Source organism: Phoxinus phoxinus, assembly GCF_949152265.1.
Source record: "Phoxinus phoxinus genome assembly, chromosome: 1".
In the NCBI taxonomy this organism is placed as follows: Eukaryota; Metazoa; Chordata; class Actinopteri; order Cypriniformes; family Leuciscidae; genus Phoxinus; species Phoxinus phoxinus.
The window spans coordinates 14,390,218-14,406,730 of record NC_136876.1 but is presented as its reverse complement, the minus strand read 5'-3'; positions in this window follow the sequence as shown (position 1 = coordinate 14,406,730).

Here is a 16,513-nt window from a genome sequence, read left to right as displayed (position 1 = left end):
TGTTAAATGCATACTGGGTTCCAGGATAGTATAAAACTCCCAGCATGCTCTGCAGCATGAATAATAATTTAAGTACCATTGTTGAGATGCATGTTCTAATTTATGATATCCCTGTGTCGCTACAAGACAGTGTAGCTCTTTTATTTTTGGTTATGTATGTGTTAAAAAAAATTAGTCATTGTTGCTGTGGTTTACAGTAATTTACATAATGTAACGCTTTTACATCTGAATGAGTGAGAATTAACTTCTTAGGGAATGGACAGGCTAACATGCTGATTTCATCATCATAGTGGTTATAACCACAATCATTCACAAACTGTGTGTACACAATTGTGACTTGTAAAAGCACAGCTCAAGCAACATGATAATAAAACTTATTTTCTAGCATCAGCAACCCAACTAAAGCAAACACTGATCTCTATAATGGTAACGAATCAAACATTTTCAATTAAACATCTTCAGTAGATGTATGACCACTGACTAATATAGTCATACTGGTTAATAATAAGTGTAATAATGTGTTATGGCTGGAAGTCAGTTGCAGTTCTTGTGTTTCTCTGTTTTCTGTTTGTGTGTTCCTCTTTCCTTCAGTGATTCTGCTTGTTAACAGCAGGTGTTCATCACTAATGCTCAACAATCTCTTACATATTCACTTAATTATCTCACACAACACTGCGGCAATGTTACTTTTTACTCTTTGTAGTGTGGATTTTCCTGTGGGGTTGAAAGGGTTAACAGTGTAAGATAAAAAGACACACCCATGAAAAGTATTTTAACAGTAATAAACTGTAAGTTATAAAACAGGTTTATACTGGCAACACTGTTGCCAGTAGTTTACTGTAAAATGTAGTTTTTTGGGTCACCATTGTGCTGAAGAGTAGAGCCTGTGCTTCAGTCCAAGAGAAGATCTAGAAACATTGATGAAAAGCTGCATGTTGCTTTATTTGCCGATTTGCTGATTTGCCAGCAGCCATATCACCCTGTAGCCCAAGACTGGTTTCCCACTGAAGCTAAGCGGGGCTGAGCCTGGTTAGTACTTGGATGGGAGACGGGAACACCAGGTTGCTGCTGGAAGAGGTGTTAGTGTGGCCAGCAGGGGGCGCTCACCCTGTGGTCTGAGTGGGTCGTAACACCCCAGTGCAGTGACGGGGACACTATACTGACAAAGAGCACCGTCCTTCGGATGAGACGTTAAACCGAGGTCCTGACTCTCTGTGGTCATTAAAAATCCCAGGATGTCTTTCGAAAGAGTAGGGGTGTAACCCCGGCCTCCTGGCCAAATTTGCCCAGTGGCCACTGTCCATCATGGCCTCCTAATCATCCTCCTATATATACTAATTGGCTTCATCACTGTCTCCTCTCCACCAGTAAGCTGGTGTGTGGTGGGCGTTCTGGCGCAATATGGCTGCCGTCGCATCATCCAGGTGGATGCTGCACACTGGTGGTGGTTGAGGAGATTCCCCTCTTCTATGTAAAGCGCTTTGAGTGTCCAGAAAAGCGCTATATAAATGTAATGAATTATTATTATTATTATTATTTAACACGCGGTGACTGTGCAATTGCTGGTCCAGTGGAAATCTTTTTATGTATTAAGGTTATTAATGGTTTCTAATGAAAGTTCTTAACTCTTATCTCACATTATTAATGCATTATACATTTTAGTAAATACATTGAAATGACATTTGGTCAATTTAAGACAGTCAGGTTCTGCAAGTGAAATTAGTTTTAACTTGAGTTTTAATTTAGTGCATTTTACAGTAACACACTGTATATTACAGTAAAATACTGTAGATTACTGTAAAGAACTGTAGATTACAGTAAAGAACTGTACAATTAACAGTAAATTACTGGCAACAGTGTTGCCAGTATTTTACTGTAAAAAAACCCGGTAAGGTCTAACAGTGTGAGTTTGTCACATCGATTGAGAAAAACTTTAACACGTCTTCCTCAGTGATGAAGTGAGAAGCTCATTTATAATAGACAATAAATGTAATTTAGAATAGACAATCGTGTCTATTGGCAGATGTTGGCGGGTCTATTGGCAGATGTGGGCATGTCTATTGTGTGATGTGGGCGTGTCTTTCAGTGGCTCCTCCCTCTTAGAGATCTTGACTGTCTTAAAGTTTCTCTCTCTGATCCTCTCAGCATTATTCTACAGCACTGCTCATCTTTACACGTCACACGGACCAAATCACAAGATGATCACAATAATCTGTGCTTTCTTTACTCTTCTGACCTGTAAGTTTTCATCACATCTGATATCAGGTTTAAAGTGTTTTGACACAATCTCATATAAAGTTTGTGTTTATTCTGCAGGTGTCAGTGGAGTGACTGTATTGACTCAGAGTCCATTAATCTCAGTCAATAAAGGAGAAACGGCTAAACTGGACTGTAATCTGGGGACAGTTACTAATTCTGAAGCTAGATGGTACAAACAGACTCCAGGAGGAGTTTCTCAATATGTGTTAAGATTTTATCATGGCTGGAGCTCTCCATCATATGGATCTGGTTTCTCTGCTCCTAAATTCACATCAACACATTCATCTAAATCAGATTATAGTCTGATCATCAGTAATGTGGATGTTGGTGATTCTGCAGTGTATTACTGTCAAACATATGACAGCTCTGTTAATGAGTTCGTATCACAGTGATTCACAGCATGACAAAAACCTCCTCACTCACATTCACTTCTGCTTTTAGACAACAGATGATATGATCACTACTTCACTTCTCAGATCCATGATGAATTACATACTAATCACAGATGCTGAGAATATTCTCAAATTTCTTTATTCTGCCCTGTAAGTAATTGTTTAGAGAAATATTTTTATATAAAAAAAATAAAATAAAAAATCATGACAGGATAGTGTTAAATGTGCTTCTGAAGCTACAGCAGTTTCTCATCTCTGGTCCTCAGGTGTAAAGACACACTTTCTCGAAGTGACCACAGCATGTTTCCTTCACTAACAGACTTACAGTATTTGATGGATTCAGTTGTTCACTTTTGTTTGAAACGCCCCGACAAACGGCATCTCCGTCCCAAAGTGAATTCACTCAGTGTGAACAACAGATTACTCTCATCTTTGGCTACAAATAATCATGCAATCTCATCTACAAATGAACAATAATAACAAAGCAAAGAATGAATGACAGCAATTGGTGAAAAAGAAGACACACAAACACTTTATCTCGTGTCATAGCTGGAAATTCCTCATGTTGACCAAAACTTCATAAAAACTGCTGCTTATGATCTTGTTTCTTGACATCACGACACTGAATCACTTGAAGAGCTTTAATGAAGAGAGTTGTGGTTGACTTGAACACAGCATTGCTTTGGATGTCGCAACATCAAATATTTTATTTTTTATTTTCTTTGTATCTTTAGGTCCAGTGTTAAAAATGACAGTGTGAATGAATGCTAAGCGAATCAGGACTTTGTATTGTTTTCTTTTTTTGGTCCGGACCAAAAGAACCAGGAGAGCCGAAGTACAAGTGTGAACACACTGAGACACCAGCAGGATTCACTCACTGACACCTCAGAATAACAACAGCCGTATATGAAATTGTGTTTCAAAGCACTTTAATGATAACTCGTCACTCGAACAACAAACAGGCTGGAGACGTTATGGCTTTCAACACAACGCAGCAAGAATTATTTTCCTCTGCCTTTGTAATATTGGTGCATACGGGTAGCCTATATTTACGGAAGTCACGCAGAACCTCTTTTTCAAGCTACCCATGAGCATAGTTATACCATGGTCTGGGCGAATACTCGATTCTGATTGGCTGCAGGTGTTACACATATAGAAAAGAGCAGGCGTCGATTCCGGTGCAACACATTTAATTAAAGAAAATGTTGGTATGCAAACCTGCAAGACAGATATAACATTCACAGTCAATCACAAGTGGAGCGTCTCAATTCTGTGTTAGCTATCTGCTCGTCTCTGCATTAACTGCTATTTTACACGTTCTGGAGCAGATCTCAGCGAGAGCTCCCCCTAGCGTTTTGGATAAGTTACGCCGCTGTATACACATAAATAAATACCCTTCTTGCAGATCTCTTATTAAAGTAACCAAACAGGAGTCCAAGACAGACTTCAGGCACAAGCAGAGAAATTTAGTCTGAATAGATTACTCCAAACACGAAAATGTGAAATTAGAATACATTTCTATTCAATGACTTAACACTAGTGCCACACTCTCCCCCACAAAACTAAATGTCTCCTGACATTTCAAAAATAACTTGAGCATATTCAACAGTTTCTCAACTGGAGTCTTTTAACAACTCTCAACTATGCTCCAAGGTCTCCAGAAATGACCGCTTGGCCCAGGTACCTGCTTTACTTCTACCGAGCAGTCCCTTTGGACAAAAGAAGGTTGACCTAAGGTATCATAAGTAAACACCACTGATTTCTGTCTCTGTCTCTTTGGATAATGTCTCAGGGGTTTTGGAGAGTCCATCTCTGACTCACTGTCATTTACAGCATTGTCACTGTCAATGTCCCCCATCTCTGACTCACTGTCATTTACAGCATTGTCACTGTCAATGTCCCCATCATGACTTGAGCAGAGTGCATTTTTTTCAAAATTAAGGGGCAAATCCCCTCCTTCGGAACAATTTTGAAGGGGCAAATCCTCTTCGCTCTGAAGGGGCACATCCTCTTCGCTCTGAAGGGGCAAATCCTCTTCGCTCTGAAGGGGCAAATCCTCTTCGCTCTGAAGGGGCAAATCCTCTTCGCTCTGAAGGGGTTCATCTCGAGGCCTGAAAGGCGGTGCTCTTGGGTTAAGAGGCATGCGATCCTCCTCTTGCCACCGACCGGTAAGAACATATTCCTCCGACTCGCTTTCAGAATTTACTGGACACTGTCTCTTTTTGTCTCTGTCAATCTTATTCCCTTTAGGCGTGTTTCGAGCCTTCTGTGAACTAGATCGATCCGATTTTTCCCTTTCAAGCGGCAAGAAGTCACACGGTAGGAGAAGATTTCTGTGGATGACACGGCTTTTCCCCTTCTCTCTTTCAGGTCTCACCTCATATACTGGACTTTCAGCATGTTTCCTTTCTTTTACCACATGTACCTGATCTTCCCAGTATGACCGTATCTTCCCGGAACCCCCCCTTGGAGTTAGATTGCGGATGAGGACCCGGTCACCAGGCTGAAGATCTCTCCCCTGAGTCTTCTGATCATAGTACGCTTTCCCACGGGCTGCTGCTTTTGAAGCGGTCTTTGATGCAATTTGGTAAGCCTCACTCATCCGTTCCTTCCAACGAGACACATAGTCCTGGTAAGTGCCATACTCTTCATCTGTCTTCAAGTTGAAAAGAATGTCAATCGGTAAGCGAGGGGATCTTCCATACAGCAAGTAGTACGGAGAGAAACCGGTTGCTTCACTTCTTGTGCAATTGTATGCATGAACCACTTTGGCCAAGGAATTCTTCCAGTCTACTTTTTCCTCATCCTCAAGTGTACGGAGCATGGACAATAGAGTGCGATTGAATCGCTCCACTTGTCCATTGCCTTGTGGATGGTAGGGTGTGGTGTGTGATCCGCAGATTCCACAAAGTTCTTTCAGTTTCTTCATCAGTTTGTTGTCAAATTCTTTGCCCATGTCATGATGGATTTTACAGGGAAAACCGAACTTCAAAGCAAAGTCATTGAAAAGTTTCTCTGCAACAGTCTTAGCAGATTTATCTTTGGTTGCGTATGCCTGTGCAAACGTGATCCATCACCACAAGAATGTATTCGAAACCTTGCTTGCAGGTCTCCAGATGAAGAAAGTCGATTGAGACCATTTCGAATGGATGTGTGGTGTGGATCGGAGTTAAAGGTGCTCGACTTTGTCTGACTGGCTTTTTCTTTTTCAGACACTCGCATACTTTGGTGACAAAGTGTTCCACATCTCTCTGCATTCTAGGCCAGTAAAAGCGCTCTCTGATGAGGCAAAGGGTTCTCTCCGCACCCAAATGACCCATCTTTTGGTGGAGTTCAGTTAGAATCAGGGAATGGTAAGACTCGGGCAGGAGCAACTGTTCTCTTTTCCTAGTCTTCCTATACAGTACTCCATCTTCACCCACCCAGAGTTTGAACCATTGTTTTAACAGCATTGCCACATCCGGATGTTCCGCTTTTACTGCCTCTCTACTTGGTCGTTGATCTTTCTCCTTGAACTTCAGGACTTTCCCAATAATAATGTCATTCTCCTGAGCCTCTCGAATCTGGGCTGGAGACAGTGCTGGACCCAGGTCACTTTGGTCTCTCTCTTTCACTAGACTCAAGGCATTAAAATGAATCAACCCTGCTCCTTGTGAGGGATTGTCACACTCAACTACCACTCCTTCCACTGAAGCTTGAAGGACTTCTGGTTGCATTTGTTCTGTGCACTGCTCCATAAACTTGTCGATGTCCAATGGCATGCGTGACAGACCATCCGCATCAGCATTATGTTTACCCGGCCGGTATTTTATGGAAAAGTTGAAGTCGGCAAGCTGTGCAACCCATCTGTGCCCGGTGGCATTCAGTTTGGCGGTGGTGAGTACATAGGTCAAGGGATTGTTATCAGTGTAGACAACAAAAGATGGTGCATAGTACAAGTAATGGCGAAAACGCTCACAAACAGCCCACTTTAACGCCAGAAATTCAAGCTTGCCAGAATGATACCTTTTCTCTGGAGCACTTAGCGTTCTGGACCCGTAAGCCATTACTACCATCTTACCATTCTGGCGTTGATACAATATCGCACCCAACCCTTCCTGGGATGCATCGCAGTGTAGCACAAAGGGCTGAGTGAAATCTGGGAAACCCAGGACTGGAGGTTGTGCAAGGTGATCTAAAAGGTTGCTCAGTATAACTTGGTGAGTTTGTGTCCACTCAATGGGTGTTCGTGACGTTAAGCTACTTTCTCTCCCCTGCCGGAAGAGTTTTCCTTTCCTCGAGGTCATTCCTGATTCACCTGAACCCTTATCTCTTGCTGTCAGTAGCTGGTAGAGCGGCTGGGCAATGCGTGAAAAATTTGGGATATAAGAACGGTAATAAGACAAGAACCCTAACATCTTCCTTAGGTCACCCACTGTGGATGGTGTCCTTGCCTTCAAGGCCTGCACTGGAGCAATCTCCGCTGGGTCCATCGTATAACCTTCACCAGACACCATCTTCCCCAGGAACCTCACTTTGCGTTTGAAGAGCTCACATTTTTTCGGGGTGAGCTTTACACCGTGCCCTTTGTAGCGCTGGAGCACCAGCCGCACATGAGCCAAATGATCTTCAAAACTGCTGCTATGGACCAAGTTGTCATCTAGGTAGGGCTGACATATTGTGTCCCGAAGGCCTAACAAGCAGCTTTCCATACTTCTTTGGAACTCGGCTGGTGCCGAACTCAGCCCAAATGGAATGCGTATCCATTGGTACAGCCCCCATGGGGTTATAAATGCTGATAGCGGCTGGCTCTCCTCATCCAGGAAGCCCTGGTGGTATGCTTTCCCCTGGTCCAAGACAGTAAACCAAGTGCTTCCACTTAGTGCATCCAGCATGTCTTGTATCTTAGGGATTGGGTGGCGATCGGGCACTGACTTCTGGTTTAGCTCCCGGTAATCGCAGCATAACCGAAGACTGCCGTCTTTTTTTCTCACGCAGACTACTGGTGAAGGGTTGGTCAAAATCCCTTGTCTCTTCAGTCAGTTATATATATATTTCATTCCATATCCTTTTGAATGCTTACATTACTTTTATAATAATCAATAATCAAGTATATGCATTATCACATAATCATTTCTATATTCTTTTGTGCTTGTGAAATTATATTTTTCTCTTGAGAGTAATGCCATTTCTCTCCCTTCCTTCCTGAGGAGCTATGTTTTGGTTAACTGATAATGCAGAGCTCAAGCACTCTTTGGCCTTGGTGATGTTATTTGGTGTTGTTCTGTGTGTGTGTGTTTGACTTTCTACATAGGCACGGGGGACACAACGCTCAGCCGTACTGACGCTCTCCTCTAACCTGCGAGGTCAAAACTGACCTACATCTAAGGATTGGCGACAGCTATCCTGACTAATGGCGATAGGCACCTTTTATCTGCTCACATGTGTGAAATTGTTTATGGTTTTATGTTCTCTTAGCCAATCAGAGATATGATGATGCAATGCTTGCCCTTGCAAAATGGTATAATTGGTGTATGATTTTGTGTAAGGGAGAGTTGGCTTGCGACCTCCTCGTGAAACTTTGACGCTCGCTCTACCGATGAAACTGCAAACTATTCTTCAGTAAATTTTTATCTTTTTGATTGAACCTCACGACTCCTGGTCTTCTTTCATCATATCTGGTCTCGGGTCTTATAACTGTTACCCCCCTAACAGTTTGGTGGAGGATTGGCGGGAAACCATTCTGTGGTGACATCTCTGGCAAATCAGCAAACAAGGTAGGAAGATTTGATTAATTATTAGGGCTGTCTGATTGGAAGAGATTTTGAAGGGGAACGGGAGAGCTTCACTCCGACGAGGCGAGTGAAGATTATTTATACTACGAGAGTATAAAGGGTTGCTGTTTTGTTTAAAACAGCAAAAGTGAAACGCACTCTGTGGGGGCCCAGTGGGGCAATACTGGTGTGGTACACCACCCCAGCAGAGGGCGTCCCTGGATTAGGTCCAGTGGCACCGCAAAACCTGATCAATCTCTTCCATCTCAGATAGGGGATCCCCGAAGTTAGTGATTCAGGCAGATAGGGAACAAGATGTTAGTTAAATCAATAAAATAAAATAAAAATAGTAAAATATAGGGTTGTTTGCCAGGGATGCATCAGGAACGGTCCCAAACAAATAAATATATATATAGTGTGACCCAAATTGGCATAGACCAGTTTTATGTGACTTGGGAAGCGAAACATAATTTGCAGTTTCATTGTGTAGAAGTCTCACTATTGTTGCTAAACGTATTTTTCCGCCAAATTTATTGTTGTGGCTGCTAAATCTTTTTCTGTGGTGGTTTTTCATCTGTGACCAATAAGAATGACTGATAAAGAAAAAAAGTCCTGACCAAATGGAAGAGAGCGAACGCTGTAAACAGCTCTGCTCTGACGAGCTCAAATCAAAGAAATACGCACAGCTCATTAAGAAAATGGTCAGTCAGGGGTTTGATTCTGATTGGAAAATCACACAGCAGTTAGACTGGCTGCAAACAAAAAAAGAAGCTGATAAAGTCAAATTTTTATCCGTGTTTGCCCTATTCATGGATTTGTAAGATGGGTGGTATACCAATAACTCCTGAAAAAAAAACAAGAAAAAAAAAAAACAATCCCTAACATGATTAATGGGTGGTCCAGCTTGATTGCTCAACGTGATAGGATGACAAAATTATCGGACGAGAGATAGGATCTGATCTGTGCAGTTTGAGTGAAGGTCTAAAGGCAGTGTGTGATCAGGCTGAGAGAGCTGCGAAATGTGAGACGGTCTCTCGTGCTCCCTCCGCCCCCACCATCTTTTCTCAGACTGTTCAGGCGGCAGCTTTAGCCGGTCAGACTGAGAACCAGTATGATGGACCCTATACTGAGGCTCGCGGACTGTTGAATGTGGCTGTTGTAACCAATCGATCTTGAAATCACTTCTGAAACTTTGTATATAGAAGGTCTAAATAGCAAACAGGTGTATCACAAATCTGTTTCTGTCCCTCTAACCATTTCTAACTCTGAAAATGTATATTAGACTGAATTTTGGGTAGGAGAAAACACTGTAGGGACAATTATTGGTGTTTACATTTTGAAAAACCTTGAAGCTGATGTTTTGCTTTCTAAAAATAAGCTAGTGCTTGGCTGCAATGAAACAATTCGCTTATCTCAGACTGGCCCCCACCATGAGGAGAGATGTGCAGTGGCTGATTCTGTGAGTATCGCTGAAGTTTATAATTTCTAAATTCCCAAATGTATGGGCAAAAGAAAAATATGATTGTGGTCTGGCACAGATTCAGCCTCTGAGCATTCCAGGTCCCTTGCATGAAGCCAAAAGACAATACCCTTTGAGAAATGAAGCACGAGAGGGAGCTGAAACTATTCAGACTGTTTTGAAGGCCCTCCAAAACGGGGGAGTCAAAGTGAACTTGAAGAAAGCACAGCTAGCATTACCTGGAGTGACTTATCTGGGACAGATTGTGGGGGGTGCGTGGCCGACGCATCCCCCCCGAACGAGTTAAAGCTATTATTGAACTTCCAAAGCCAAACACTGTCACTGGTTTAAGGCAAGTGATGGGTCTTTTGAATTACTGCCGCCAGTATGTTTCTGAATAGACTAAACTCTCTAAACCACTCACAGAGGCACTGAAAGGAGGAAGACCTGGATCGGATTTGATCGACTGGACTGAGGAGATGGAGGAGGCTTTCGTGAGTATCAAAGAAACTCTTGCTTCCTCCCCAGCATTACGACATGCCGATGCCAGCAGGCCTTTCCACCTATGGACATGGGTGGGGACCCGGTCTTACTCCGCTGCTCTGGGTCAAAAGGTTCTGGGCCGGAACTCGTATGGGATGGTAGGATATTATTCTGCTCCTATTTCTGTTTCAATGGCAGGGCAACATCCGTGCCTGTTGATTTGTGACTGTGCAGAGTGGGCAGTGACATTGTGACACATCAAAAGGTGATACTGCACACCAGACACCAGATTTTGAAACTGTTAACAAATACCCGTTTAGGCTCCATCTCTAATCAACGACGAGCCAAATGGGAGACCACTCTCTTGAGTAAAAATGTGGACATACAAATTGACATTGAAAACTGCTATCAATCCTGCCTCCTTGCTTCCAGAAGAAGGAACTGCACACAACTGTGCCCGACTGATCGAGGCGGACAGCCAAAGCCCTCTTCAATCTGAACCCCTGTCTAATGCTATGAACTTGTTCGTGGACGGCTCCAGCTTTCATGAGCAGGGAACACGCTTCGGCCCCGTATGGAGGCGCAGGGGATTTCTGACTACTGCAGGACTTCCTATCTCACATCAACAGTACAAGAACTTATGAATGCCTGTGATCTTCCCGCAGAAGGAGCAGTCATCAAAGTCACCGGGCACGCTACTGACAGCTCCCCGGAAGCCAAAGGGAACCACGCTGCAGACGCTGCTGCCAGAGAGGCTGCAAAACTGACTGAATCATGTGTGAGTGTGATGACTCTTTCCCTTCAGGAGAATGAAACTTCCAGAGACATTTTTGAACTTTATGCAGAGGATGACCCTGAAGAGATAGAACAGTGGACAAAGTTAGGAGCACAGAAAAATTCTGAAGGACTTTGGAAATTTAATGGACGCTTTGTTTGCCCTGTTTCTGCTCGAACTGAACTTATGTCCTTGTATCATGGGTTGGCACATGCAGGGCCTGAGAAATTACATGCAATGATTTCAAAAACCTGGTGGTGGCCAAGGCTGAGGGCTTCTTGCAATGATTTCTGTAAGAGATGTTTAGTATGCCTTAAGGTTAATTCTTCCTCAAAGCTGAAAATTTCCTTAGGACATGCCCCTCGACCTCAGGGTCCGTGGACACACCTCCAAATTGATTTCATAGGTCCATTGCCCCCTAGTGGAGGGTTCGCATACATTCTAATGATTGTCGATCTTTTCTCCAGATGGGTGGAGGCATTTCCACTGAGAAACTGCACCGCAGACGCAACCGCAAAAGTAATGTTGAATGAAATTTTCCCAAGATGGGGCTTACCCTTACAAATTGATTCAGATCAGGGTACACATTTCACGGGAAAGGTAATGAAAAATGTCATGAAATTGATGGGAGTGAAGCAACACTTCCACATCCCGTTTAGGCCTCAGTCTAGCGGCTCCATTGAACATACAAACAGAACACTTAAAACGTCATTGAGAAAGAGATTGTTGGAGTGGGGGAAGGGGTGGCACGCAGCTGTCCCAATTATTATTTTAAGTATGAGAGCCAGCCCTAACAAAACTACTCAGATCAGTCCTTTTGAAATAATGACAGGTCGTTACATGCGACTGCATAGGGATGCTCCCCTGCAACATGAGGGACCGTCCGGGCCGTTGAAAGATGCTTTGCAAAATTATCTGAAGGCTTTGGATAACTGTTTACGCGATACACGAGTTAGTGTCAGTGTCCGACAAGCAGAGAGAGATGATGTTGAGCAAAAAGACATGCCGGCCTTGCCTGAAATAGGTGACAGTGTAATGTTGCAAAGAGAGATTGTTTCTCCTCTAGGTCCAAAATTTGATGGACCTTTCCAGGTGCTCTTGACAACTAGTACATCTCTTTTACTTGACAGAGGGGTTCTGGGTACTGTCTGGAGACATTGGTCACAGGTGAAACCACTCGATAAAGGTTCCAACCAAATCACCGCATCATAATAACGAACTGTCTCGTAAAGGTCTGTCATTTATATGTGTGATAGTGTAAAATTCTGTAACAATGTTTTATCATTACAGATGGCGGAATCCGACAATATATTGAAGCTGCTAATTCTTTAGGAAGAAGTGCGAAATACCAAACGACTGAAAGTGAGATGGGCCATCATTCGATTGGTACTCCCTCTCTCGTTTGTCGCTTTGATTATAATAGCCATATCATTCCTGATGTATTCAGATTTCAATTTGGACCGGTAGACTCCATGCGTTCTCCACTCACTGGGATTGTGAGGAGATTTATAACCGTCCATCATGGGTTCAATACCCATGCCTAAATTCAACTGAGGGTCTAAATTTAATTCCAACCATGTATCAGAACGTTAATGATCGCTGCTATCGCTTGGACGGAAATGAGACGGTGACCTTTTGGCTTGGTCACTCCCCAAATTATCCCTGTAATACCCTCAATATGCAAAAAGGTTGGTGGGATAGAAGTGGAGGCGTGGGTTGGCTCTTCTATGTTTTTGTGTGTGTATGTGTGTTCGTTTCTTCTTCTCATATATTTGCAGGTCTGCTTGCAGTAAGCTGAATCCTGCCGAGGAGGAAAGCAGACTGATCAAGCTGACAAACCGCCTGAGCGATAAACTGAGAAAGAACAACATTGATGCCCTGTTGTGAGTGGAAGGTGGGAGAGCCTCGGAATGGGGACTGGAATTTTTAGTTTCCAGCATGTCCGTAAAGAGGTGAAGAGACATTTGTGACCCGCCAGGGAAGCATTCGTCACCACTCCACCTTCCGTAGTGACCTCACTTGTTAGACCAGACGTGGCGGTATTGGGCCCCACATAGGTCTAAAACGGGGGACTGAAGGGTTGGTCAAAATCCCTTGTCTCTTCAGTCAGTTATATATATATTTCATTCCATATCCTTTTGAATGCTTACATTACTTTTATAATAATCAATAATCAAGTATATGCATTATCACATAATCATTTCTATATTCTTTTGTGCTTGTGAAATTATATTTTTCTCTTGAGAGTAATGCCATTTCTCTCCCTTCCTTCCTGAGGAGCTATGTTTTGGTTAACTGATAATGCAGAGCTCAAGCACTCTTTGGCCTTGGTGATGTTATTTGGTGTTGTTCTGTGTGTGTGTGTTTGACTTTCTACATAGGCACGGGGGACACAACGCTCAGCCGTACTGACGCTCTCCTCTAACCTGCGAGGTCAAAACTGACCTACATCTAAGGATTGGCGACAGCTATCCTGACTAATGGCGATAGGCACCTTTTATCTGCTCACATGTGTGAAATTGTTTATGGTTTTATGTTCTCTTAGCCAATCAGATGTATGATGATGCTATGCTTGCCCTTGCAAAATGGTATAATTGGTGTATTATTTTGTGTAAGGTAGAGTTGGCTTGCGACCTCCTCGTGAGACTTTGACGCTCGCTCTACCAATGAAACTGCAAACTATTCTTCAGTAAATTTTTATCTTTTTGATTGAACCTCACGACTCCTGGTCTTCTTTCATCATATCTGGTCTCGGGTCTTATAACTGTTACCCCCCTAACACTGGAGAGGAGTATGCCGACTTGGAGGGAGCCACCCAACCTTTATTTAACAAGTCTTGCAAATATTCCTTGACCTCATCATGCAAGGGCTTTGGGACAGACATATAAGTTTTCTGCACAGGCCTGGTGTCATGAAGTGTAATGTGCATCTTTAACGATGGGATGAAACCAATGTCGTCGTCATCGTAAGCAAAAGCTTGACACTCTTCTCTCAATACTTTTCTCACGGCTTCCTGCTGAGCTTCTGTGAGATGGTCCAGATTGACAGGGGGATCCCATGCTGGTGGAGGTGATTTGTCTCTTGCCATAGTAGTGGTCTTTTCAGGGGCTGACTCACCAGTTCGGGCTCTCTCTGCTGGGGGATTCTCGGGTCCAGTGGGGTGGACTGCCACAGGATACACTGTTTTCACGGGCTGTAAGTGACCCAAAATGTGGTTTCTCTGCAGGGTGATATTATGCTTTGCTGCATTGACAATTGATATGGGTATATGCTTGATGTGTCTTACAGGAATCTTCACTACTGCTTCACTCAATTCTAGATCTTGAACTGGGCTTGTCTCACTGGGTAAGAAGAGCAGTTCTTGGCCCTGGTACTGAGACCCGACGTGAGCACGGACCATTACAGTGGTAACTTGATTTGCAGGCAAGTATACACGTTTTCTCCCAATCTTCACCACCCCCACAGTTTCCTCTTGCTCCTTACTCCGGATTAATTTCATCAGTGTGTGTGCCTCGCTGTGGGTGATTGAGAATGCAGAACTCATTGTATGTAGTGTTTTCTTCTCTCCACGCCCAGGAGTGTCTTCGATCCTTTTCACAACCTCTTCGATGACGTTGTATCCAATGATTGGGTCCTCTGCTACTGTTAGATCACTGGACACCAACATGGGTACTTTTAACAGTGGTGTTGGGAACGGACCTCCATCCAGTTGGAAATTAACCTCCACCCATCCGATGAATGGAATTTCTGTGTTGTTAGCTGCTAAACCAGTCAGGGTCGCCTCTCCTAACAACTCTTCCAGGGGCTGCACAACAGTATCTGGGAGATATTGTCGTCGCCAAGAGTCATTAACAATGCTCGCTTGCGCACCGGTGTCCCACAGCGCCTCCATTGGCTGACCATTCATGCGACAGTTGACCAAGCAGCGTTTTCCAATCAGTTTAATGAGCTGTGATTCATGTTGGGGTGGGAGATACTTCACACTACAGAGATTGGTATTGGCTTTTACTGAGGTTGATGAATTAGATGAATGGGTATTCGACATGGCAAACTGAGTTGGCTGATTGGTTTGTATGCGGCCCCCAGGAAGGGTTGGTGACGAGGAATGGGACACTTCCGGGAGGACTACTGATGGCCCCGTCTCAGCAGTCCTTGGTCGTTTCCCGACTGTGAGTTCTGTACTCTGCATCCACGTGAGAAATGGCCTGTTTGTCCACATTTGAAGCAATGATTACAATTTTCTCCTACTTGCTCTTCCCTACATTTCTTACAGCCTCGCTGTCGTTCTTCTCTGTACCATACGGGTGTCTTATTCGCTTCCATTGCAGCTGTAATCATCTGTCTCATTTCTGCTCTCAGCTCCTCGATGAGCTTTTGGGTGTCTGGAACCTCATTATTGACCTTCTGGCATTCTTTAGATTCCCTTCCTCTTACTGTTCTGATTGCCATAGCAGGCTCTTTTGCTGCCTGTACAGCCAGTGCCGGTGAGTAATCAGATCGTGGGTTGGTATGGAACTCATGTATGCGGGGAGGTTTACCTGCCTGGAGCCTTTTCAGTTTCTCTTGTCGTTCACCTTCCAGCTTAGCAGCCTCATTCACCGCTTCAATCAGCTCCTCATCCGTTGTCCTAATGTTACTGAGGTAGGGCTGTATCTGAAATTTCAGAGAGTCACTTGTAAGTCCGGTTTCAATTGAACGCAGAAATTTACGCTGGATGATATCTCTGCTATAGCGGTCATCATCGCCATCCTCAGCTTTCCACAGCAGTTTCTCTTTCAATTCAATTGCCCTGAAGATGAAATTCTGAACTGACTCTTTGGGTTCTTGGGATACATTTATGAGCTGGTTGTACAGAGCAGTTGTACTGTCAACTTTGTAGTGGCCCTTTAAGATGGTGTGTAATGACTGGAGTGCAAGACCACGCTTAATCTCCAACATATCTCTCAATGGCAAGCCTGGGGTGACAGCTCTAACCACTGCCTCTACTATCTCAGTCTCAGAGTGGCCCTTCTCTAATCCCACTTCCATTTGGCGAATTAGACTGGGGTATGACAACTTTTCTTTCTGTCCACTTTCTCCAATCTGTCCCCAGATCTTAAATTCTCGTCTTAGAGTCACTTCAGTCAATTTCTGAGATGGTTCAATCCTCTTCTCATACCTTGTGTTACTTTTAAAAGGCTTGTGACTGTCTATAATCTTTTCAGCCTTACCGTCACTGTCCTCATCTCGTTGTGAGCGGCTAAGATACCTTTCTTCCAGCCCTCTTACTTGAGTTGGTTTCTCTCCCATCACCTCCACATCAATGGCGCCTTGTTTCACCTCACTCATGAACGAGAGTAAATCTTTGAAATACTGCATGACCTCAGTTTCATCCTCATTCTCCTGAGCGTCC